The sequence below is a fragment of the Manis pentadactyla genome, chromosome 16 (assembly GCF_030020395.1).
Source record: "Manis pentadactyla isolate mManPen7 chromosome 16, mManPen7.hap1, whole genome shotgun sequence".
Taxonomy (NCBI): Eukaryota; Metazoa; Chordata; class Mammalia; order Pholidota; family Manidae; genus Manis; species Manis pentadactyla.
In genome coordinates, this window is record NC_080034.1 from 63,426,823 (window position 1) to 63,451,823 (window position 25,001).

General features: G+C 39.0%; 1 protein-coding gene and 1 pseudogene across 8 annotated transcripts in view; both read right to left on the minus strand.

Moving 5' to 3' along the window:
* FARS2 (phenylalanyl-tRNA synthetase 2, mitochondrial) overlaps nucleotides 1–25,001 on the minus strand; it is a 590,279-nt gene that overhangs the window by 283,057 nt on the left and 282,221 nt on the right. The window lies entirely within an intron of this gene.
* LOC118930251 (translationally-controlled tumor protein-like) lies at nucleotides 9,140–10,368 on the minus strand (annotated as a pseudogene).

The window sequence follows — 25,001 nt, forward strand, 5'->3', positions numbered from 1 at the left end:
ATGAAAGAATTTTAAGAGAGCTGAGTGATCAATCTAAAAGGAATAATATAAGAATCATAGGTATTCCAGAAGAAGTAGAGAGAGAAAAGGGGATAGAAAATGTCTTTGAAGAAATAATTGCTGAAAATTTCCCCAAACTAGGGGAAGAAATGGCCTCTCAGACCACAGAGGTACACAGAACTCCCATGACAAGGGATCCAAGGAGGGCAACACCAAGACACATAATAATTAAAATGGCAAAGATCAAAGACAAGGACAAAGTATTACAAGCAGCCAGAGAGAAAAAAAAGGTTACCTACAAAGGAAAACCCATCAGGCTATCATCAGACTTCTCAACAGAAACCCTACAGGCCAGAAGAGAATGGCATGATATACTTAATGCAATGAAACAGAAGGGCCTCGAACCAAGACTACTGTATCCAGCACGAATATCATTTAAATATGAAGGAGGGATTAAACAATTCCCAGACAAGCAAAAGTTGAGGGAATTTGCCTCCCACAAACCACCTCTACAGGGCATCCTACAGGGACTGCTCTAGATGGGAGCACTCCTAAAAAGAGCACAGAACAAAACACCCAACATATGAAGAAGGGAGGAGGAGGAATAAGAAGGGAGAGAAATAAAGACTCATCAGACTGTGTTTATAATAGCTCAACAAGCGAGTTAAGTTAGACAGTAAGACAGTAAAGAAGCTAACCCTAAACCTTTGGTAACCACAAACTTAAAGCCTGCAATGGCAATAAATTCATACCTTTCAATAATCACCCTAAATGTAAATGGACTGAATGCACCAATCAAAAGACACAGAGTAATAGAATGGATAAAAAAGCAAGATCCATCCATATGCTGCTTACAAGAGACTCACCTCAAACCCAAAGACGCGCACAGACTTAAAGTCAAGGGATGGAAAAAGATATTTCAAGCAAACAACAGAGAGAAGAAAGCAGGTGTTGCAATTCTGGTATCAGACAAAACAGACTTCAAAATAAAGAAAGTAAAAAAAGACAAAGAAGGACATTACATAATGATAAAGGGCTCAGTCCATCAAGAGGATATAACCATTATAAATATATATGCACCCAATACAGGAGCACCAACATACCTGAAACAAATATTAACAGAACTAAAGGAGGAAATAGAATGCAATGCATTCATTCTAGGAGACTTCAACACACCACTCACTCCAAAGGACAGATCCACCAGACAGAAAATAAGTAAGAGCACAGAGGCACTGAACAACACACTAGAACAGATGGACCTAATAGACATCTACAGAACTCTACATCCAAAAGCAACAGGATACACGTTCTTCTCAAGTGCACATGGTACATTCTCCAGAATAGACCACATAATAGGACACAAAAAGAGCCTCAGTAAATTCCAAAAGATTGAAATCCTACCAACCAACTTTTCAGACCACAAAGGCATTAAACTAGAAATAAACTGTTCAAAGAAAGCAAAAAGGCTCACAAACACATGGAGGCTAAACAACACGCTCCTAAATAATCAATGGATCAATGACCAAATCAAAATGGAGATCCAGCAATATATGGAAACAAATGACGACAACAACACTAAGCCCCAACTTCTGTGGGACGCAGCAAAAGCAGTCTTAAGAGGAAAGTATATAGCACTCCAAGCATATTTAAAAAAGGAAGAGCAATCCCAAATGAATGGTCTAATGTCACAACTATCAAAATTGGAAAAAGAAGAACAAATGAGGCCTAAGGTCAGCAGAAGGAGGGACATAATAAAGATCAGAGAAGAAATAAATAAAATTGAGAAGAATAAAACAATAGCAAAAATCAATGAAACCAAGAGCTGGTTCTTCAAGAAAATAAACAAAATAGATAAGCCTCCAGCCAGACTTATTAAGAGGAAAAGAGAGTCAACACAAATCAACAGTATCAGAAATGAGAAAGGAAAAATCACGATGGACCCCGCAGAAATACAAAGAATTATTAGAGACTACTATGAAAACCTATATGCTAACAAGCTGGGAAACCTAGGAGAAATGGACAACTTCCTAGAAAAATACAACCTTCCAAGACTGACCCAAAAAGAAACAGAAAATCTAAACAGACCAATTACCAGCAACGAAATTGAAGCGGTAATCAAAAAACTACCAAAGAACAAAACCCCCGGGCCAGATGGATTTACCTCGGAATTTTATCAGACATACAGGGAAGACATAATACCCATTCTCCTTAAAGTTTTCCAAGAAATAGAAGAGGAGGGGATACTCCCAAACTCATTCTATGAAGCTAACATCACCCTAATACCAAAACCAGGCAAAGACACCACCAAAAAAGAAAACTACAGACCAATATCCCTGATGAACGTAGATGCAAAAATACTCAACAAAATTTTAGCAAACCGAATTCAAAAATACATCAAAACCATCGTACACCATGACCAAGTGGGATTCATCCCAGGGATGCAAGGATGGCACAACATTCGAAAGTCCATCAATATCATCCACCACATCAACAAAAAGAAAGACAAAAACCACATGATCATCTCCATAGATGCTGAAAAAGCATTTGACAAAGTTCAACATCCATTCCTGATAAAAACTCTCAGGAAAATGGGAATAGAGGGCAAGTACCTCAACATAATAAAGGCCATCTATGAAAAACCCACAGCCAACATTATATTGAATAGCGAGAAGCTGAAAGCATTTCCGCTGAGATCGGGAACTAGACAGGGATGCCCACTCTCCCCACTGTTATTTAACATTGTACTAGAGGTCCTAGCCAAGGCAATCAGACAAAACAAAAAAATACAAGTAATCCAGATTGGCAAAGAAGAAGTCAAACTGTCACTATTTGCAGATGACATGATACTGTACATAAAAAAACCCTAAAGACTCCACCCCAGAACTACTAGAACTGATATCGGAATACAGCAAAGTTGCAGGATACAAAATCAACACACAGAAATCTGTGGCTTTCCTATATACCAACAATGAACCAACAGAAAGAGAAATCAGGATAACAACTCCATTCACAAAATTGCATCAAAAAAAATAAAATACCTAGGAATAAACCTAACCAAAGAAGTGAAAGACTTATATTCTGAAAACTACAAGTCACTCTTAAAAGAAATTAAAGGGGACACTAACAGATGGAAACGCATCCCATGCTCATGGCTAGGAAGAATTAATATCGTCAAAATGGCCATCCTGCCCAAAGCAATATACAGATTTGATGCAATCCCTATGAAACTACCAGTAACATTCTTCAATGAACTGGAACAAATAATTCAAAAATTCATATGGAACCACCAAAGACCCCAAATAGCCAAAGCAATCCTGAGAAAGAAGAATAAAGTAGGGGGGATCTCACTCCCCAACTTCAAGCTCTACTATAAAGCCATAGTAATCAAGACAATTTGGTACTGGCACAAGAGCAGAGCCACAGACCAATGGAACAGACTAGACAATCCAGACATTAACCCAGACATATATGGTCAATTAATATTTGATAAAGGAGCCATGGACATACAATGGCGAAATGATAGTCTCTTCAACAGATGGTGCTGGCAAAACTGGACAGCTACATGTAGGAGAATGAAACTGGACCATTGTCTAACCCCATATACAAAAGTAAACTCAAAATGGATCAAAGACCTGAATGTAAGTCATGAAACCATTAAACTCTTGGAAGAAAACATAGGAAAAAACCTCTTAGACATAAACATGAGTGACCTCTTCTTGAACATATCTCCCCGGGCAAGGAAAACAACAGCAAAAATGAACAAGCGGGACTATATTAAGCTGAAAAGCTTCTGTACAGCAAAAGACACCATCAATAGAACAAAAAGGAACCCTACAGTATGGGAGAATATCTTTGAAAATGACACATCCGATAAAGGCTTGACGTCCAGAATATATAAAGAGCTCACACGCCTCAACAAACAAAAAACAAAGAATCCAATTAAAAAATGGGCAAAGGAACTGAACAGACGGTTCTCCAAAAAAGAAATACAGATGGCCAACAGACACATGAAAAGATGCTCCACATCGCTAATTATCAGAGAAATGCAAATTAAAACTACAATGAGGTATCACATCACACCAGTAAGGATGGCTGCCATCCAAAAGACAAACAACAACAAATGTTGGCGAGGCTGTGGAGAAAGGGGAACCCTCCTACACTGCTGGTGGGAATGTAAACTTGTTCAACCATTGTGGAAAGCAGTATGGAGGTACATCAAAATGCTCAAAACAGACCTACCATTTGACCCAGGAATTGCACTCCTAGGAATTTACCCTAAGAATGCAGCAATCAAGTATGAGAAAGACCAATGTACCCCTATGTTTATCGCAGCACTATTTACAATAGCCAAGAATTGGAAGCAACCTAAATGTCCATCGATAGATGAATGGATAAAGAAGATGTGGTACATATACACAATGGAATACTACTCAGCCATAAGAAAAGGGCAAATCCAACCATTTGCAGCAACATGGATGGAGCTGGAGGGTATTTTGCTCAGTGAAACAAGCCAAGCAGAGAAAGAAAAATACCAAATGATTTCACTCATCTGTGGAATATAAGAACAAAGGAAAAACTGAAGGAACAAAACAGCAGCAGAATCACAGAACTCAAGAATGGACTAACAGGTACCAAAGGGAAAGGGACTGGGGAGGATGGGTGGGTAGGGAGGGATAAGTGGGGGAGAAGTAGGGGGGTATTAAGATTAGCATCCATATCGGGGTGGGAGAAAGGGGAGGGCTGTACAACACAGAGAAGACAAATAGTGATTCTACAACAGGTTGCTACGCTGATGGACAGTGACTGTAAAGGAGTATATAGGGGGAACCTGGTATAGGGGAGAGCCTAGTAAACAAAGTATTCGTCATGTAAGTGTAGATTAATGATTAAAAAAAAAAAAATGCAGTTCCTATGTGGTGACCTCTAATGAGTTCTACACAATGATATAAAGGACATATAAAAGTGTAGGCAAAGGGTCTGTGTGTGTTTATACAGAGGATCAAAGCCTAATTTGGCTACCCCGAAAATGAACTAAGATACGATATGAAAAAGAACTTCCAACATCAGCACTCTCGGGAAGACTCATGACAGAAGATGATCAGAAAAAAAAAAAAAAAAAAAAAAACTTCAACAAAGATCCACGCACTGTCACAGGTGTAGATGCACTCACCCCACCAGTTCCTGGACTTGCCATGGGAAAGATGAAGGAGATATCTAAGCTGGCCTGTGCATGCAGTAAAACAAAAATTGGACTGGATCTATACTGTTGGAACTCAACCAAGAATTAGGAGAAGTGCAAATTGTAGCACTCCAAAATCTTACAACCACAGACTATTTATCGTTAAAGAACATATGGGATATGAACAGTCCCCAGGAATGGGGTGTTCTAGTTTATCTGAATTCTCTCAGACTGTTTAAGTTCAGTCGGACAATATCCACCATATCATAGATAAGTTTTCACAGATGCCTAAGGTGCCTAACTGGTTTTCTTGGTTTCACTGGAGATGGCTGGTAATTACAGGTATGCTTTGGTTAGGTAACTATATTCCTATTATGTTAATGTGTGTGCACAATTTAATTATCGTTTAAAACCTATCCATGCTGAAGTTACTCTACAAGAAGATATGTCAAAGAAATAATCAATCTTCCCAGGTTTTCTTCTGCCTGCTACTTCTGTAGCTTTTCTTCTTCCTACCTAATCACAACCTTTAAATAGAACTCGTGCCACATGTCGAATTTACCGAGTATCATAATTCTTCCAAGTGGTAAAGACACCTCAAGACAAATGCTGGGCATAGAAGCCACAGGGCATAAATATGCAAAGAAGTAAAAAGCTAACCTTTTTAAACGATAAGGCCTCTCTCTCACTTACCAACTTAACATTTCCCTGTATGGCCCTGGAAGATGACTGGTTAGCCAGAGACGGGTAAGATTCCTCAAGGGAGGAACAACCTAAGACAGGCACAGTCGCAGGGGGCCATCTGGTGAGAAAATGGGGAGCAGCAGAGGTGAGGCTTAGAACCTCCCCCCTCATGTTCTGAGAGAAATCTTCTGCATACATGGATGTTTATTGCCCTCGTCTAGCGCGGATTAACACATAGTCTACAGGCACACACCTGATCATCTACATTTGCTCTCTTACAACACTAAACTCTGTTTTCTACCTTTATCTCGTATCTACCTACCACTTCAGCATTTTATTAAAAATAATAATAACAGAGAAATGTGGTATCCACATATAAATCAGGTTTAAAAATCAAATGAGTATTCATATTTGAACTGACTGTGTATAGTTCATAATGCATGAGCAAAACCGAAAGCTTCTGTGATGACTGCCCTTGTACTGTTCACCATGTAACTTATTCACTATGTAAGAATTTGTACTCCATGTAAGAATTTGTTCGTTATGCATCAGAAGATTGGAGACTGACGAAAATTGGGCTTGGGGTGGATTAATGATTGTGCATTGAGTATTGACCCCCCTATACAGAGATTTGTTGTGGTTAACAACTATTTGATCAATAAATATGAGAGATGCCCTCACAATATATATATATATATATATATATATATATATATATAAACACACTTCCAATTGTAAAATAAATAAGTAACCGGGATGTAATGTCTATAGCATAAGGAATATAGTCAAAATATTGTAACAACTTGGTATGGTGATACCTGGTACCTAGAAATATCATGTATATAAATGTTGAGTCGCTGTGTTGTACACCTGAAACTAATGTAATGCAATGCTGTTGTCAACTACCCTTCAATAAAAAAAATAAAATAAAATAAAATAAAATAAAATAAAAAATAAATAAAAGAACAACATTGAGGAAAACATTTAAAATATATTCAGGAAACTATAAGAAGCTTGAATGACACTACTGTTATTCATTTTCAATGTCAATATCTTACACAGTAATGGTACAGTTATACTTTTAACTGAAGGTGTGAAATAACGTTTGGTGAAACATTTTGATTCTTAAGAAAGGAACACAATGCTCCTTTTATTCATTTTGCTGACATTTAATCCATGACAGTCCATCATTTCAGATGCTATTCAGTTTGTCCTTCATCTCACAATAAGAATTACATTCTCTACAGGCCTGAAGAAAAGGTTCACTCTTTAGAAATTCTCAGAACTCAGCAGAGTTGCAATGATGCTCACTGCTTGCCCTGTCCCAACTTGTTATTTCATCCTCTGCATGCACTAGTTCCTCTGCAACTCTGGGAAAAGGTCTCATAATGTTCAAACTCACTTCTCACGTAGATTTGGCCATGTCAAGTAATATTATCATTTTATATTATAATAATCATTATATTAATTGTTATATGTTATATAACAATGAGAATGACACTACCATTCATATCAGGAGGGATTTGGAGTTTTTCAAAATCTTCACATACCAGCTTTCATGTAATTCTCAGTACCATTCTATAAGGCAGTTACTCTCAGTCTCGTATTTCCATTGGTACTGTTTATAGTCACAGGCTTAGAGCTTATTCACCCCTGGTTAATAGCTGAGTTGTGCACCTACCCCAAATTCATATGTTGAAGTGTTACCCCTCCCTCCCACCCCCACTCCTACCCCCCAGTACCTCAGAGTGTATTTCGAGGTCAGGTCTTTAAAGAGATGATTAGATAAAATGAAGTCATTGAGGGGGATCCCAATCCAATAGGACTCGTGTCCTTATAAGAAGAGATCAGGACACAGACACAGAGAGAAGACCCCGTGAGGACACAGGGAGAAGGAGGCCACCTCCAAGCCAAGAGAGAGGCCTCAGAGGGACCAACCCTACTAACACCTTGGTCCTAGACTGTGAGGAAATAAATTTCTGTTGTTTAAGCCACCCAGTCTGTGGGACTTTGTTAGAACAACCCTGGCAAACTAATATGACCCCCTATCTCCTGTATTCTATACACAGATCTCTAACTTTTAGGTAGGGAAAATTCACTAGTTTCCCAAAACTCTTCCTTACTTTGCTGACAAAATAATCTGAACGCTGAACATCTCATAGGGTTTCACTTTCAATAATCTTAGCCTGACTGCTATAACACCAACATCAAAGCCATCATTTAAAACACCTAAGTGACAAGCAGCCCACTTGAGAAATATGCTCAGCTACAGAGCAACCACAAAAACACACAACACATTCAAAAAGTGAATATTAAAACGAGTGAAATGAACAATGGCCCTCAAAAAAATATTTAAAAAGAAGGAAAAGAAATACAGAGTTTTAAATGGTATGGCCAAAGTAATTAGGAAGTCACCCAGCATGGGAATCAGCAGGTGGGGGAGGGGGCATCATAGTGGAAAACCAGGTCATAGTAATTTGGGGACGAGAGGATGTCACTCACAAAACGCATTTTCTCCCACATGCAGACAGGAGTGGAAGAAACTGAACATTAGGACAAAAAATGCTTTGCTGAAATTTAACAACAAACCTTTATTCTTACAGGAAAGACATGATCTTGAGAGAAACACAGAAGCCTTCACACTACGTACCATTGTGCTAAAATCAACAAATAAAGGGCATGCTGTCAATGAGGATGCTAACTAATCTTATAGTTTCCCAATTTGTCACAGGAAATCCAATGGATAAACTCCTCCTTTACGTGTATTTTCACATGATTCCAGTTGATAGTCAATTAAACAAAAAACTGTTTCTCTTTCTTTTCTCCATTGCTGTTATTATTTTTTTCTTCTGCTTCCAACTATATTAGTCTCTTCTTATTCTTTTGGTAATCTCTCCCAGAGTTAACTAGTTCTTTTTGGAGGTGATGAAATGTGTAAGGAAGACATGTCAAAGGCTGGCACTGCTCTAAGCAGGTCTCTCCCTTTACTTCACTCAGAATTAAGACTTCTGATTCTTGGTTTTCATATTCCAGTCCCAGAAGTACTTTTCACTGTAGAAGTTACCTGAAGACAGTCTTACGCTTTCTAGCAGTGGTCTGCAACCATGCTCTAGCTTCTCCAGGAACACTGTATAGAATGGATTTAAATACGTATAAAGCTATATAAATGTTCTACCACTGTGTTGTACACTTGAAACTAATGTAATGTAATACTGTGCGTCAACTACCCTTCAATAAAAAATATTAAAAAAAAATATGTATAAAGCTAAGAGGCATTCTCTCAAGTGAGTTTAAATGCATTCTATTTTTAGACAACCTACATAACACGTTTTTTTCTTTAAAATAATGCCTCCACTCCAAATAAATGAAGAGCTCAAGATGACATCGGTCCTATTTGTCTAAGTCCTTGTGTTGTGTGGATAAAAAGCAGCAGACAGTGACGATAACCTGTGACAGATCCAAGTAGGCAAATTTGTTAACATTGTTTCTTTTCTAAACCGGCCTTAAAGCAAATCATATATGGGGTCGCACCATCCTCACCATAGTCCAGCAGAGCAACCATGCCATCTGGATTCCTGTTTTCACCAATAAAGAAATGGTAGTTTTTGAAATTAGTAAGGATGTGCTTGATTTGTTCTGCAGCCCCTGTCATAAAGGTTTTACTTTTTCTGGTTTCTGTTCTTCAAGTTTGCCTTAGATTGACTTCATATAATCTTTGATGTACTCCTCATAGGCTCCTTTTGTGAAGGTGGTTTCAGGCAAGCAATGGTTCATGACAATATCAACACAAGCAGTCACTGTGATTTGGGGACCTTTGCCCTCTGGGCCTTCAGCAGGCGCATTTCCACCAGTGACCAACTCATCTACGTTACCCTCTGTCCTACTGACCATCTTTCCCTCCACCTACAGGCCCAGCCTGTCCACCATCTCCTGGATCTTGTAGATGTCAGAGAACATCTCATCAGAGTTGATGAGGTCCCAGTAGATGGTCATTATGGTGGCGGGAGGGAGACGATGGCAGTGCTACCTTAGCAGGAGCCCAGAGCCCAGAACAAGCATGGTTTAGCCAGAGCAGTGCTCATGGGGAGGTGGGAGCAGGTGGAAAAATCTATTGTTATATTTTTTAAGGCAATTTTACAGCTCTATAGTATCTACTTAGAAACTGACAGGAAATGAAAAAGGTGCAAATGTAGAAAAACATTAAAGTTAGAAGAGACTTTAGAGGTTATCTCTTCCAACTGCTTATCTAAAAATCTACCAGCAATTCCTGTGATTTAAAAAAGCTACTAGAGAATGAGCACGAGGCTGTTGGTTATAGATCTGTTTACCATCATTTCTCCATGCTAGACAGGCTCCTCCTCCTCCAGGTGTCTAGTGGTCTTAGTACTAAATCAATTTTATGTCCAGCCTATCTCAATATAGAGGTATGCCAAGTACCTAACTTTAGAACTTGCTGATTAAAGTAAAAAATAATAAAAACCTGAATGCTTAAAAGGTTCTCATTTCATTCATTTATTTAGCAACCACTTATTGAGTGTTTACAACGTGCCAGGCATAGATGCAGGTGCTAAAGATGCAATGATGAAGAAAAAAAAAGACGTTCTTTGCTCTTGCAGGGCTTCAAGTCTACTGGTATGCCACGCAATAGTGTGAGAATTTCAAAGAGAAGGGCTGGTTAGCTGCTCAGATAGGGACTAACAATGCTGCAATATTTTAATAGGATCACCAGTCTAGTCCTTGCAATCCTTGTCAGCTCTGCACTCCTGGCAACCAGTCAATTAGGGCTGATACATGAGTTATAATCTATTTACTATTCTTGCTTAGAGCATGAGGATTTAAATCTCTCTCAGGTTCCAAATAGTTCTATGTAGGTTTCTGCTCTTTATTACTTCACCTGGGAAGATGATTAGTGTAGATCAAGACAATTATGAGCGGCATGAACTATCACCTCACTATTACTGGTTTAATCTTGGATAAAACTTAAGAGATGATCTACTGACCCAAATAAAAGAGCAAATTTGGAATAGATAACCCGAAGGCTTAAGGGTTTATGTTCCATTAGGAACCCTTTAACCTGAGTAGCATGCTTCCATTTTCTCTTCCTACCTCCAGATTATTTTTTGCACCTTTTTGTGTTTCTATTAGGCTAGACCCCAGAAGAATCAGCAGAACAGAGGCAGTGTTCACATTTCCAATGCACTTTTAATTACAGAAAACAGTTGGCAAAATATCAAAACCCCATGTACAATTTCTTCTTGTTCAACTGGGAGCACAAAGTTTACCATGGGAGAGAATAACAGAGAAAAATAATAAAGTTAGAGAATTATGACTATGCAGAAAAGGAAAGAAAAGATGAAACACAGGCAGCAAATGATGACAAATTTACACCTGTCAGCTGGCTTACTACCTTAGATCAAAAGCCAAAATTAAATATTTTAATTTAAGGTGGCTACAGTTTTCCCCGGGCTTACCCTGAGGTGCATTTTGATCTCTACAGTTTCTACAGTTGGAAAAAAGTTGCATTATCTGAGAGGGTAGAAAACAAAGACAATGAGAGATCTGGAGGAAAAACAAAGTTCTCCACTCCTGCCAGCCTCTGTCATCCTTTATGCATAGCCTCACACAGCTAGACATTATAGGCAGTGGTCTGAAGAAAGGAGCAATTACCCTTAAATGGCCAACATGTTCATTTGTTTAAAAGGGCCAAAATGAAGGAAAAGATTAATCTGAAATATAAGGAAGCATGTAATAGCATTTTCCATTGCTTTTCCACACCAAATTTTCTTTTGATATTTTAGACCATTAGGATGCTTTGAATGCTTAGCTCTAGGGGAAAAAAGGAGGGAGAGAAAAAAGGAAAATAATATAATCTTTATGTATAGACCAAGTTTGAAATTTCATTCATCAAACATGTGAACTCAGGCATGCAATATGGCAAAAGAGACACTGGAAAATTAAAGAAAGATAAAATGTAAAAGGTACAATAGAAGAGATGGAAAGGATGGGCAGTAGGAAGAGAGAGGAGGATTAGCAGGATGAAACTAGTCAGTGTTTGCCCATCCACTGGAGGACCGCCCTCTCTAAACATAAGAGGTAAGTCTCTACAACGCAAACCAAACTATTGCTCTTATTAGTAATGGAAAGATACAAAGGGAATGAACATGCCTAGGACACGGGAAATAGAGCAGAGGTGGCAACAGGAAAAACTCACTTAGAAGCAAAGGAGGCAGTGTGGAGCACCGGAGCACACAGAGGGATTCCAGGCCTGTGGCTGTGTAACCTCAGGCAGGCTTCTTGAACATTCTGAGCCTTATTTGTAAAACTAAGAATGGTTGCACTGCATGACCACCAAGATTTCTTCTATCTTTTAAAAATGTTACGGTTCTAAGATCTAGAATTTTAACTTTTAAACCAAAACTGACTCAAATAGTAGTCACTAACTGCTAAAACTCTGAGTCTATGCCCCAAACTTCAAACCATTCCCACAAAGACTACTTGACACCATGAAGAAAAAAAAGAAACAGAAAACAAGAGCTAGGGAAAAATGAGCAATACAAGGAATACTGAAGTGCCCCCAACAATGGACCAAGATTAACTTTCAACACGAGTTCTAACAATTGCCGCCTATGCTGAGGCATTCCAGACACTCTCACCGTCATTGTCACAGATGGCCCTGCCCACTGAATCTTCAAATTAAAATAGTATTTTCTTCAATTTAAATTTTCTTCAAATTAAAATATAGAGGGCTGTCATTAATGCCACAAACAAAAAAAAGGAGATAGTAGTAAAAAACTGCCTGTAACACTTTGTACTTTATAAAGTAATTGAATTATCATTACATGTTCAGTAATTTATAACAGAAATGTTGTAAATAACTTTAAAATGTTATGTAAAAGATACTCATCCTATTTTCTGCACATTATTTCTCTTAATCCTTAAAACACTATGAATAAGTTATATTACTGCCCACATTTTATAGACGAGGCAACCAGTGCTATGAGACATTAAGAGACCTTATACAGTTAGAAGTCAGACCCCATTGTGGCTTGGTAACCATAAGATTGTTCATGAGAATACGATCTCGACTACCAATCCCCACAAATGTCACCTAAAGCAGTCTTGATCAAGCCACACAACAAAAGACATTTACTGTACCAACATTTTTTGTCAGACCCTTCTTTCATTTAAAATGAGTAGTTATTAAACACTGGTCTGGACCAAGCACTATGCTAAGAGATAAGATGAGCCCTACAGCCAAGAATATTAAAATCTGACTGGAGAGATGAGGAAAAACTGAAACAAATGAGAATTATAAGCAACCATCCAATAGTTAAATAACAAGAAAGCAATACAGTAAATGTGGCTCACTTCTGAGAAGTATACAGCGTTCAGGGCCATAGGAGAAAAAGGCCAAAAAAGAAACTTGTAGGTGGCTTTGTGAGCCATTGAGCCCACACTGACAGGATGATTAGAGGCAAAGCCTGGACCTAGTCCTCAAGGGCACACTTTTAAAGCTGAAACCCTTAAAATGGTGGTGACAGGACAGGAGCGTGGTTTGCTGAGCCTAGCGCAGTGCACCCAGCTGCAGCCACTGAACAAATTACATAAGCAAAAGGTCACAGGGAGAAACAAATTGGTTTAGCAATAAAGAATTTATCAAGTTAGAATAAAGTATTATTTTTAGGCTACATTAATTAGTTCTCTAATCACATAACAAAGACATTGAAATAATAAAATCACACAGCCCCAAATGTATTTAATAATTACCAGAAAAAGCAGCAGCAGCAAATGTACTAATAAATTTAAACAAATAACCTGGGTCAAAGTTGAGATAAAGACGAGAATAATAAGTCACAAAAATAGAACAGACCGTCAGATACAGTCCTGTTCCTCTAGAACCTATTAACGTCTCATTCCAACAGTCCATGGTGGGACTGGAAGAGCTTGTAAAAACTGTGCACTTTTGTTCTCAGACGCTTCTGCACACAGCCTGACCCTGCACACACTCTGGAACATGCTTTCCTGACTCTTGCCTTCTGGCGAACTCCTACTAGCCCTTCAAAGTTATGCCCAACTAAGCTCAGGCACCTGGGAGCTGCCTCTGTGCTCAGCACGGGGTTTTCCTTTCGTTCAACATTGCTGCATGGTAAGCACCGGTCTCCATGCCTGCCTCCTAACTGCCTCCTGGACTAAAAGGTTCTTGGCTTATTTATTTTCATATATCCATCGCCTAACATTGTGCCTAGAATATGGGTACAATGAGTAGAAAATAAACAATAGAAATTTATATAATAAATTTAGAAATAAGAAATAACAGAAGTTAAATAATAATCATTAGCTAATTATTATGTAATAGAAAGTAAGTTAAATAGAAATATTAATAAGAATAAGAAAAAGAGTGAAAAATAAGTTAAAATCTATAGAAAATATGCCAAGTGCCATTACAGACATGGTACAACATTTAACACATAGCACATATTCCATAAATATTTGCTGATTTGATTTTGTTGCTGGTAGAATTTTAAAACTTTGCTTAACATAAAGCTGTGAGGAAATGCCCATTTAAACAAGACCAGCAAAAAATAGTAATACTGTATTAATGTTTGTATAAAACATTTTGCATTTTTTGAGTCTATCTTTAACTCATCTCTTGAGCAAGGAAAGTGAAGATATACACTATCTTTTTAAACTTTTACCACAACCTCATGAGGCAGATCTATGAAAATGCTGCTAATCCAAAAACCAATCTACTAGAACTCCCTATAATCTGTACTGAATTTTGAGATGTAAGAAGAAGAATAATATATTAGTCTTGTGACATCAGGGAAGCACAAAAGCAGTGGGTGTTAAAGGGACTAGAGAATGAAGGTAAGATCACAATGGACACAAAAATTAGGGGTAACTAAATTATGAATCAGGTAAGAAAATGATGACTGTTACATGTGTATGTGGAATGAAGAAGATACTAGGAGAAAAAACTCTAAGGACAGAGAAAGAATCACACAACATGGAAAAAGTACCATGTTTATGTAAGTCTCACTAACTGGCAAGAGACAAGAAGTGATTAATGACATGGAAAAGATAAGAAGTGATGGCCAGAGAGATGGGCGGAAGATGGCGGCGTGAGTAGAGCAGTGGAAATCTCCTCCCCAAACCACATATATCTATGAAAATATAACAAAGACAACCCTTCCTAGAATAAAGACCAGAGGACACAGGACAATATCCAGACCACATCCACACCTGAGAGAACCCAGTGCCTCGCGAAGGGGGTAAGATACAAGCCCCGGCCCCGCGGGAGCCGAGCGCCCCTCCCCCCAGCTCCCGGCGGGAGAAGAGCAGGCAGAGCGGGAGGGAGACGGAGCCCAGGGCTGCCGAACACCCAGCCCCAGCCATCCGGGCCAGAGTGCAGGGCCCTCGATACTGGGAAAACAGGGCAGCAAGAACAGTGAGCAGGCACTGGAGGCTGGGAGACAGAGGGCATAAGAAAAGCGCGCGACCATTTTTTTTTTTTTTCTGTTTTGTTTTGGCGAGCGCTTTTTGGAAGTCTTAAAGGGATAGGGACCCCAATACTAGGGAAACAGGGCAGAAAGACCGGTGAGCAGATGCCTGAGGCTGGCGTCGGAGAATAAAGAAAAAGGAGCGGCCACCTTTTTTTTTTTTTTAATTAAAAAAAAATTTTTTTTTTTTTGTGGTCGTTGTTTTGTTTTGGCGGGTGCTTTTTGGAAGACTTAAAGGGGCAGGGCGGGTCACTTAATCCAGAGGTAGGGAATCTGGGGATCTCTGGGCACCCTAACCCCTGGGCTGCAGGGAGCAGGGAGGCCCCTTACGGAGATAAATAGCCTCCCAGCAGCTCCCCCCCCAACGCGGCTCCACCACTTTGGAGCAGCTGCCAGAGCCAGGCCACGCCCACAGCAACAGCGGAGATTAACTCCATAGCAGCCGGGCAGGAAGCAGAAACCCTGTCTGCGCGCAGCTGCGCAGCACAAGCCACTAGAGGCCGCTGTTCTCCCAGGAGAGGAGGGCCACAAACCAACAAGAAAGGAAGTCCTTCCAGCCGTCACTCGTCCCAGTTCTGCAGACTATTCCTATCACCATGAAAAGGCAAAGCTACAGGAGGACAAAGATCACAGAGACAACACCAGAGAAGGAGACAGACCTAACCAGTCTTCCTGACAAAGAATTCAAAATGAGAATCATAAACATGCTGACAGAGATGCAGAGAAATACGCAACAGCAATGGGATGAAGTCCGGAGGGAGATCACAGATGCCAGAAAGGAGATAGCAGAAATGAAACAAACTCTGGAAGGGTTTATAAGCAGAATGGATAGGATGCACGGGGCCATTAATGGAATTGAAACCAGAGAACAGGAACACATAGAAGCTGACATAGAGAGAGACAAAAGGATCTCCAGGAATGAAACAATATTAAGAGAACTGTGTGACCAATCCAAAAGGAACAATATCCGTATTATAGGGGTTCCAGAAGAAGAAGAGAGAGGAAAAGAGATGGAAAGTATCTTAGAAGAAATAATTGCTGAAAACTTCACCAAACTGGGGGAGGAAATAATCGAACAGACCACGGAAATACACAGAACCCCCAACAGAAAGGATCCAAGGAGGACAATACCAAGACACATAATAATTAAAATGGCAAAGATCAAGGACAAAGAAAGAGTTTTAAAGCCAGCTAGAGAAAAAAAGGTCACCTATAAAGGAAAACCCATCAGACTAACATCAGACTTCTCGACAGAAACCCTACAGGCCAGAAGAGAACGGCATGATATATTTAATACAATGAAACAGAAGGGCCTTGATCCAAGGATACTGTATCCAGCACGACTATCATTCAAATATGATTGATGGTGGGATTAAACAATTCCCAGACAAACAAAAGCTGAGGGAATTTGCTTCCCACAAACCACCTCTAAAGAACATCTTACAGGGACTGCTCTAGATGGGAGCACTCACTCCTAGAAAGAGCACAGCACAAAACACCCAACATATGAAGAATCAAGGAGGAGGAATAAGAAGGGAGAGAAGAGAAGAATCTCCAGACAGTGTATATAACAGCTCAATAAGCGAGCTAAGTTAGGCAGTAAGATACTAAAGAGGCTAACCTTGAACCTTTGGTAACCACGAATTTAAAGCCTGCAATGGCAATAAGTACATATCTTTCGATAGTCACCCTAAATGTTAATGGGCTGAGTGCACCAATCAAAAGACATAGAGTAATAGAATGGACAAAAAAGCAAGACCCATCTATATGCTGCTTACAAGAAACTCACCTCAAACCCAAAGACATGTACAGACTAAAAGTCAAGGGATGGAAAAACATATTTCAAGCAAACAACAGCGAGAAGAAAGCAGGGGTTGCAGTACTAATATCAGACAAAATAGACTTCAAAACAAAGAAAGTAACAAGAGATAAAGAAGGACACTACATAATGATAAAGGGCTCAGTCCAACAAGAGGATATAACCATTCTAAATATATATGCACCCAACACAGGAGCCCCAGCATATCTGAAACAAATACTAACAGAACTAAAGGGGGAAATAGACTGCAATGCATTCATTCTAGGAGAATTCAACACACCACTCACCCCAAAGGATAGATCCACCAGCCAGAAAACAAGTAAGGACACGGAAGCACTGAACAACACAGTAGAGCAGATGGACCTAATAGACATCTATAGAACTCTACATCCAAAAGCAACAGGATATACATTCTTCTCAAGTGCACATGGAACATTCTCCAGAATAGATCACATACTAGGCCACAAAAAGAGCCTCAGAAAATTCCAAAAGATTGAAATCCTACCAACCAACTTTTCAGACCACAAAGGCATAAAACTAGAAAAAAACTGTACAAAGAAAGCAACGAGGCTCACAAACACATGGAGGCTTAACAACACGCTCCTAAATAATCAATGGACCAATGACGAAATCAAAATGGAGATCCAGCAATATATGGAAACAAATGACAACAACAACACTAAGCCCCATCTTCTCTGGGACACAGCAAAAGCAGTCTTAAGAGGAAAGTATATAGCAATCCAAGCATATTTAAAAAAGGAAGAGCAATCCCAAATGAATGGTCAAATGTCACAATTATCGAAACTGGAAAAGGAAGAACAGATGAGGCCTAAGGTCAGCAGAAGGAGGGACATAATAAAGATCAGAGAAGAAATAAATAAAATTGAGAAGAATAAAACAATAGCAAAAATCAATGAAACCAAGAGCTGGTTCTTCGAGAAAATAAACAAAATAGACAAGCCTCTAGCCAGACTTATTATGAAGATAAGAGAGTCAACACAAACCAACAGTATCAGAAACGAGAAAGGAAAAATCACAATGGACCCCGCAGAAATACAAAGAATTATTAGAGACTACTATGAAAACCTATATGCTAACAAGCTGGAAAACCTAGGAGAAATGGACAACTTCCAAGAAAAATACAACCTTCCAAGATTGACCCAGAAAGAAACAGAAAATCTAAACCGACCAATTACCAGCAACGAAATTGAAGCGGTAATCAAAAAACTACCAAAGAATAAAATCCCCGGGTCAGATGGATTTACCTCGGAATTTTATCAGACATACAGGGAAGACATAATACCCATTCTCCTTAAAGTTTACCAAAAAATAGAGGAGGAGGGGATACTCCCAAACTCATTCTATGAAGCTAACATCACCCTAATACCAAAACCAGGCAAAGATTCCAAAAAAAGAGAAAACTACAGACCAACATCCCTGATGAACGTAGATGCAAAAATACTCAACAAAATATTAGCAAACTGAATTCAAAAATACATCACAAGGATCGTACACCATGACCAAGTGGGATTCATCCCAGGGATGCAAGGATGGCACAACATTTGAAAGTCCATCAACATCATCCACCACATCAACAAAAAGAAAGACAAAAACCACACGATCATCTCCATAGATGCTGAAAAAGCATTTGACAAAGTTCAACATCCATTCATGATAAAAACTCTCAGCAAAATGGGAATAGAGGGCAAGTACCTCAACATAATAAAGGCCATCTATGATAAACACACAGCCAACATTATATTGAACAGCGAGAAGCTGAAAGCATTTCCTCTGAGATCAGGAACTAGACAGGGATGGCCACTGTCTCCACTGTTATTTAACATAGTACTAGAGGTCCTAGCCACGGCAATCAGACGAAACAAAAAAATACAAGGAATCCAGATTAGTAAAGAAGAAGTTAAACTGTCACTATTGGCAGATGACATGAAACTGTACATAAAAAACCCTAAAGACTCCACCCCAAAACTACTAGAACTGATATCAGAATACAACAGAGTTGCAGGATACAAAATCAATACACAGAAATCTGTGGCTTTCCTATACACTAACAATGAACCAACAGAAAGAGAAATCAGGAAAACAACTCCATTCACAATTGCATCAAAAAAAATAAAATACCTAGGAATAAACCTAACCAAGGAAGTGAAAGACTTATCCTCTGAAAAGTACAAGTCACTCTTAAGAGAAATCAAAGGGGACACTAACAGATGGAAACTCATCCCATGCTCGTGGCTAGGAAGAATTAATATCGTCAAAATGGCCATCCTGCCCAAAGCAATATACAGATTTGATGCAATCCCTATGAAACTACCAGCAACATTCTTCAATGAACTGGAACAAATAATTCAAAAATTCATATGGAAACACCAAAGACCCCGAATAGCCAAAGCAATCCTGAGAAAGAAGAATAAAGTAGGGGGGATCTCACTCCCCAACTTCAAGCTCTACTATAAAGCCATAGTAATCAAGACAATTTGGTACTGGCACAAGAGCAGAGCCACAGACCAATGGAACAGAGTAGAGAATCCAGACATTAACCCAGACATATATGGTCAATTAATATTTGATAAAGGAGCCATGGACATACAATGGCGAAATGACAGTCTCTTCAACAGATGGTGCTGGCAAAACTGGACAGCTACATGTAGGAGAATGAAACTGGACCATTGTCTAACCCCATATACAAAAGTAAACTCAAAATGGATCAAAGACCTGAATGTAAGTCATGAAACCATTAAACTCTTGGAAGAAAACATAGGAAAAAACCTCTTAGACATAAACATGAGTGACCTCTTCTTGAACATATCTCCCAGGCAAGGAAAACAACAGCAAAAATGAACAAGTGGGACTATATTAAGCTGAAAAGGTTCTGTACAGCAAAAGACACCATCAATAGAACAAAAAGGAACCTACAGTATGGGAGAATATATTTGAAAATGACACATTCGATAAAGGCTTGACGTCCAGAATATATAAAGAGCTCACATGCTTCAACAAACAAAAAACAAATAACCCAATTAAAAAATGGGCAGAGGAACTGAACAGACAGTTCTCCAAAAAAGAAATACAGATGGCCAACAGACACATCAAAAGATGCTCCACATCGCTAATTATCAGAGAAATGCAAATTAAAACTACAATGAGGTATCACATCACACCAGTAAGGATGGCTGCCATCCAAAAGACAAACAACAACAAATGTTGGCGAGGCTGTGGAGAAAGGGGAACCCTCCTACACTGCTGGTGGGAATGTAAACTTGTTCAACCATTGTGGAAAGCAGTATGGAGGTATATCAAAATGCTCAAAACAGACCTACCATTTGACCCAGGAATTGCACTCCTAGGAATTTACTCTAAGAATGCAGCAATCAAGTATGAGAAAGATCAGTGCACCACTATGTTTATCGCAGCACTATTTACAATAGCCAAGAATTGGAAGCAACCTAAATGTCCATCGATAGATGAATGGATAAAGAAGATGTGGTACATATACACAATGGAATACTACTCAGCCATAAGAAAAGGGCAAATCCAACCATTTGCAGCAACATGGATGGAGCTGGAGGGTATTATGCTCAGTGAAACAACCAAGCGGAGAAAGAGAAATACCAAATGATTTCACTTATCTGTGGAATATAAGAACAAAGGAAAAACTGAAGGAACAAAACAGCAGCAGAATCACAGAACTCAAGAATGGACTAACATGTACCAAAGGGAAAGGGACTGGGGAGGATGGGTGGGTAGGGAGGGGTGAGGGGGGGAGAAGTAGGGGGATATTAAGACTAGCATGCATGGGGGGGTAGGAGAAAAGGGAGGGCTGTACAACACAGAGAAGGCAAGTAGTGATTCTACAACATTTTGCTATGCTGATGGACAGTGACTGTAAAGGGGTTTATAGGGGAGACCTGGTATAGGGGAGAGCCTAGTAAACATAATATTCATCATGTAAGTATAGATTAGTGATACCCAAAAAAAAAAAAGGGCAGTTCCTGTGTGGTAACCTCCAATGAGTTCTAGACTAGGGTATAAAGGGCATATAAAAGTGTAGGCAAAGGGTTTGTTTGTGTTTATACAGAGGATCAAAGCCTAATTGGGCTACCCCGAAAATGAACTAAGATACGATATGAAAAAGAACTTCCAACATCAGTACTCTCTGGAAGACTCATGCCAGAAGATGATCATCAAAAAACCCAAACAAAGATCCACGCACTGCTACAGCTGTAGATGCACTCATCTCACCAGCTCCTGGACTTGCCATGGGAATGAAGGAGATATCTAAGCTGGCCTGTGCATACAGTAAAACAACAAATTTGACTGGATCTATACTGTTGGAACTCAATCACGAATTAGGAGAAGTGCAAATTGAAGCGCTCCAAAATCTTACAACTACAGACTATTTACTGTTAAAAGAACATTAGGGATGTGAACATTCCCCAGGAATGGGTTGTTTTAATTTGTCTGATTTTTCTCAGACTGTTCAAGTTCAGTTGGACAATATCCACCATATCATAGATAAGTTTTCACAAATGCCTAAGGTGTCTAACTGGTTTTCTTGGTTTCACTGGAGATGGCTGGTAATTACAGGTATGCTTTGGTTATGTAACTATACTCCTATTATGTTAATGTGTGTGCACAATTGAAGTAGTTGCTTAAAACCTATACATGCTGAAGTTACTCTACAAGAAGATATGTCAAAGAAATAATCAATCTTCCCATGTTTTCTTCCGTCTGCTACTTCTATAGCTTTTCTTCTTCCTTCCTAATTACAACCCTTAAATAGAATTCGTGTCTCATATCAAATTTACCGAGTATCATAATTCTCCCAAGTGGTAAAGATACCTCAAGACAAATGCTGGGCATAGAAGCTACAGGGCATAAATCTGCAAAGAAATAAAAAGCTAACCATTTCAAACAATAAGGCTTCCCTCTCACTTACCAACTTCACATTTCCCTGTATGGCCCCGGAAGATGACTGGTTAGCCAGAGACGGGTAAGATTCCTCAAGGGAGGAACAACCTAAGACAGGCACAGTCACAGGGGGGTCATCAGGTGAGAAATTGGGGATCAACAGAGGTGAGGCTTAGAACCTCACCCCCCCTGTTCTGAGAGAAATCTTCTGCATACGTGGATGTTTTATTGCCCTTGTCTAGCTTGGATTAACACATAGTCTATAGGCACACACCTGATCATCTACATTTGCTCTCTTACAACACTAAACTATGTTTTCTACCTTTATCTTGTATCTTCCTACCACTTCAGCATTTTATTAAAAATAATAATAATAAAGAGAGAAATGTGGTATCCACATATAAATCAAATATAAAAATCAAATGAGTATTCATATTTGAACTGACTGTTTATAGTTCATAATGCATGAGCAAAATCGAAGGTTTCTGTGATGACTGCCCTTGTAATGTTCACCATGTCAGAACTTATTCACTATGTAAGAATTTGTTCTCCATGTAAGAACTTGTTTGTTATGCCTCAGAAGATTGGAGAGTGACGAAAATTAGGCTTGGGGTGGATTAATGATTGTGCATTGAGCATTGACTCCCCTATACAGAATTTTATTGTTGTTAACAACCACTTGATCAATAAATATGAGAGATGCCCTCAAAAAAAAAAAAAAAAAAGAAGTAATGGCCAGATATTTGGCTTAGATACTGCAAGATTATTAACTCAATGTCACCTAAGAAAAGGCAGGGAAACTGAGAACTTAAGACTGAGACTGGTCAAAATGCTGCTAAAAAGGCCTACTTAATCCTGTTCAGCAACAATTCACAAGAGCCATGACTGGTAAGGATTTTTGCCTCCCAAGCAAATGGTGCAACAGAGTTTCAGGGCACATTAAAAAAAAAAAAAGACAAACCGATTTTTTAGATGGACTAATGAAGGAAACACACTTCACAGAAGAAGATATATGAATGGCAATTAAAAACTTATATAGTAGATACTCAGATCACTGGTCTTCAGAGGAATGCAAATTAAAAATACAGTGAGATACTACTACACACCTACAAGAATCACTAAAGTTAAAAAAACTGACAATGTCAAATGTTATTGAGGATGTAGAGAAACTAGAACTCTCATTGTGTTATCTACGGCTGTGACTCAAATTATCAAAAACTTAGCAGCTTAAAACAAAAACCATTAATTCTCTCATACAGCTTCTGATAGTCAGGAATCCAAGAGCAGCTTAGCTGAGTAGTTCTGATTCTGGGTCTCCTATGAGACTGCAATTAAGATGTCTCCCGAGAATGCAGTCTTGGAGGCCTAAATGGTGTGGAGTATCTGCTTTCAAGCTCACTCAATAGCTGTTATTAGGAGGTATTGGTTACTAATCGTTACTAATTGTTAGCCAGAAGCCTGTTTCTCATCACTGTGGTTCTCTGCATAGGGCTGCTTGCCACATGGCAGCTAGCTTCTCCCAAAGTGAGTGATTCAAGAGAGAGTAAAGAACCAATCGAGATGAAAGTTGCAATGTATTTTATAACCTAAGCTAGGAAGTAACATACCATCATTGCTCTGTATTCTATAGATCACTCAAACCAACCCTGATACAATACGGGAGGAGACTATATACAGGTATGAACCCAGGAAGCAGGGATCACTGGAAATCATCTTGCAGGCTGGCTACCGCAGTCACACATTGTCGGTGGGAGTACAAAATGATACAATCACTTGCAAAATTATTAATAAAATAGTATTTTATAAAGTTCAACATAGTTCCCAAACTACCTTTCTTTCACTCTGTCCTATTCATACAAGAGAAATGAACATATGTATCCATATAAAGATGTGTACATGGGTGTTCATAGCAGAATTATACATGATACTTCCAAACTGGAAGCAATCCAAATGTTCATCAGCTGATAAATAGATAAATTATGGTATATCCTCTCTATGGAACACTTCTCAGCAATTGGAAAGAATAAAACATTAATCCATTCAACATGGATGAGTCTCAAACACTTTGCAGCTGAAAGAAAGCAAACACAGAAGTTGATGCATTGTATGAACCCTTTTCCATATGAACTTCTAGAAAAGGCATACTCTAATGACTGAAGCCATATAAGGAATTGCTTGCAGAGGGAGTGGGCAGAGAGAAAATTGCAAAGGGCCATGAGGAAGCTTTTTAAGATGAGGAAACTTTCTGTATCTTGACTATGGTAGTTATGATTGTATATATTTACCCAAATTCATCAAACTGAAATTGATGTTTTGTGTAAATAATACCTTGATAAAAATATTATCAATTGGTGCATGGCATTATTGTATGCTTCTGAACCCCAAAGATATGTCACTATACATAAAATGCAAGAACATTTTTATGTGCCAGGAATGACTTATCAGAAAATCAAATTTAAAAGCAACTGTGACTGGTAGACCTCTCTGGAAACTAATGCAACCATATGACAGAGAAGGATAAAGCCCTGAACTAGAAGTAAGGGGGCGTCATGAAGAGAGAAGGAAAGAGACAGAAGCCATATTATACAGGTCAAACTGACTGGATTTGTCAACTGACCAGAGGTGAAGGAGAATTAAAGGAGATATTCAAATATGACTAACAAGAGGATCATACCATTAAGATGTCAAATGTCACCTTCCCAGTGAAGTACCTGCTGACTGTCCTATTTTACACTGAATGCCCTCACCCACTCCACTAATCAGAACTTCCTATCCTCCTTCCATGCTTCATTTTGTACTACATCATTTATGACCCTATGACACTAGATAACATATGTCACCATTTACCTTGTTGACTATCTGCTCCCACCAGACAGGTATGTTTGTCCTG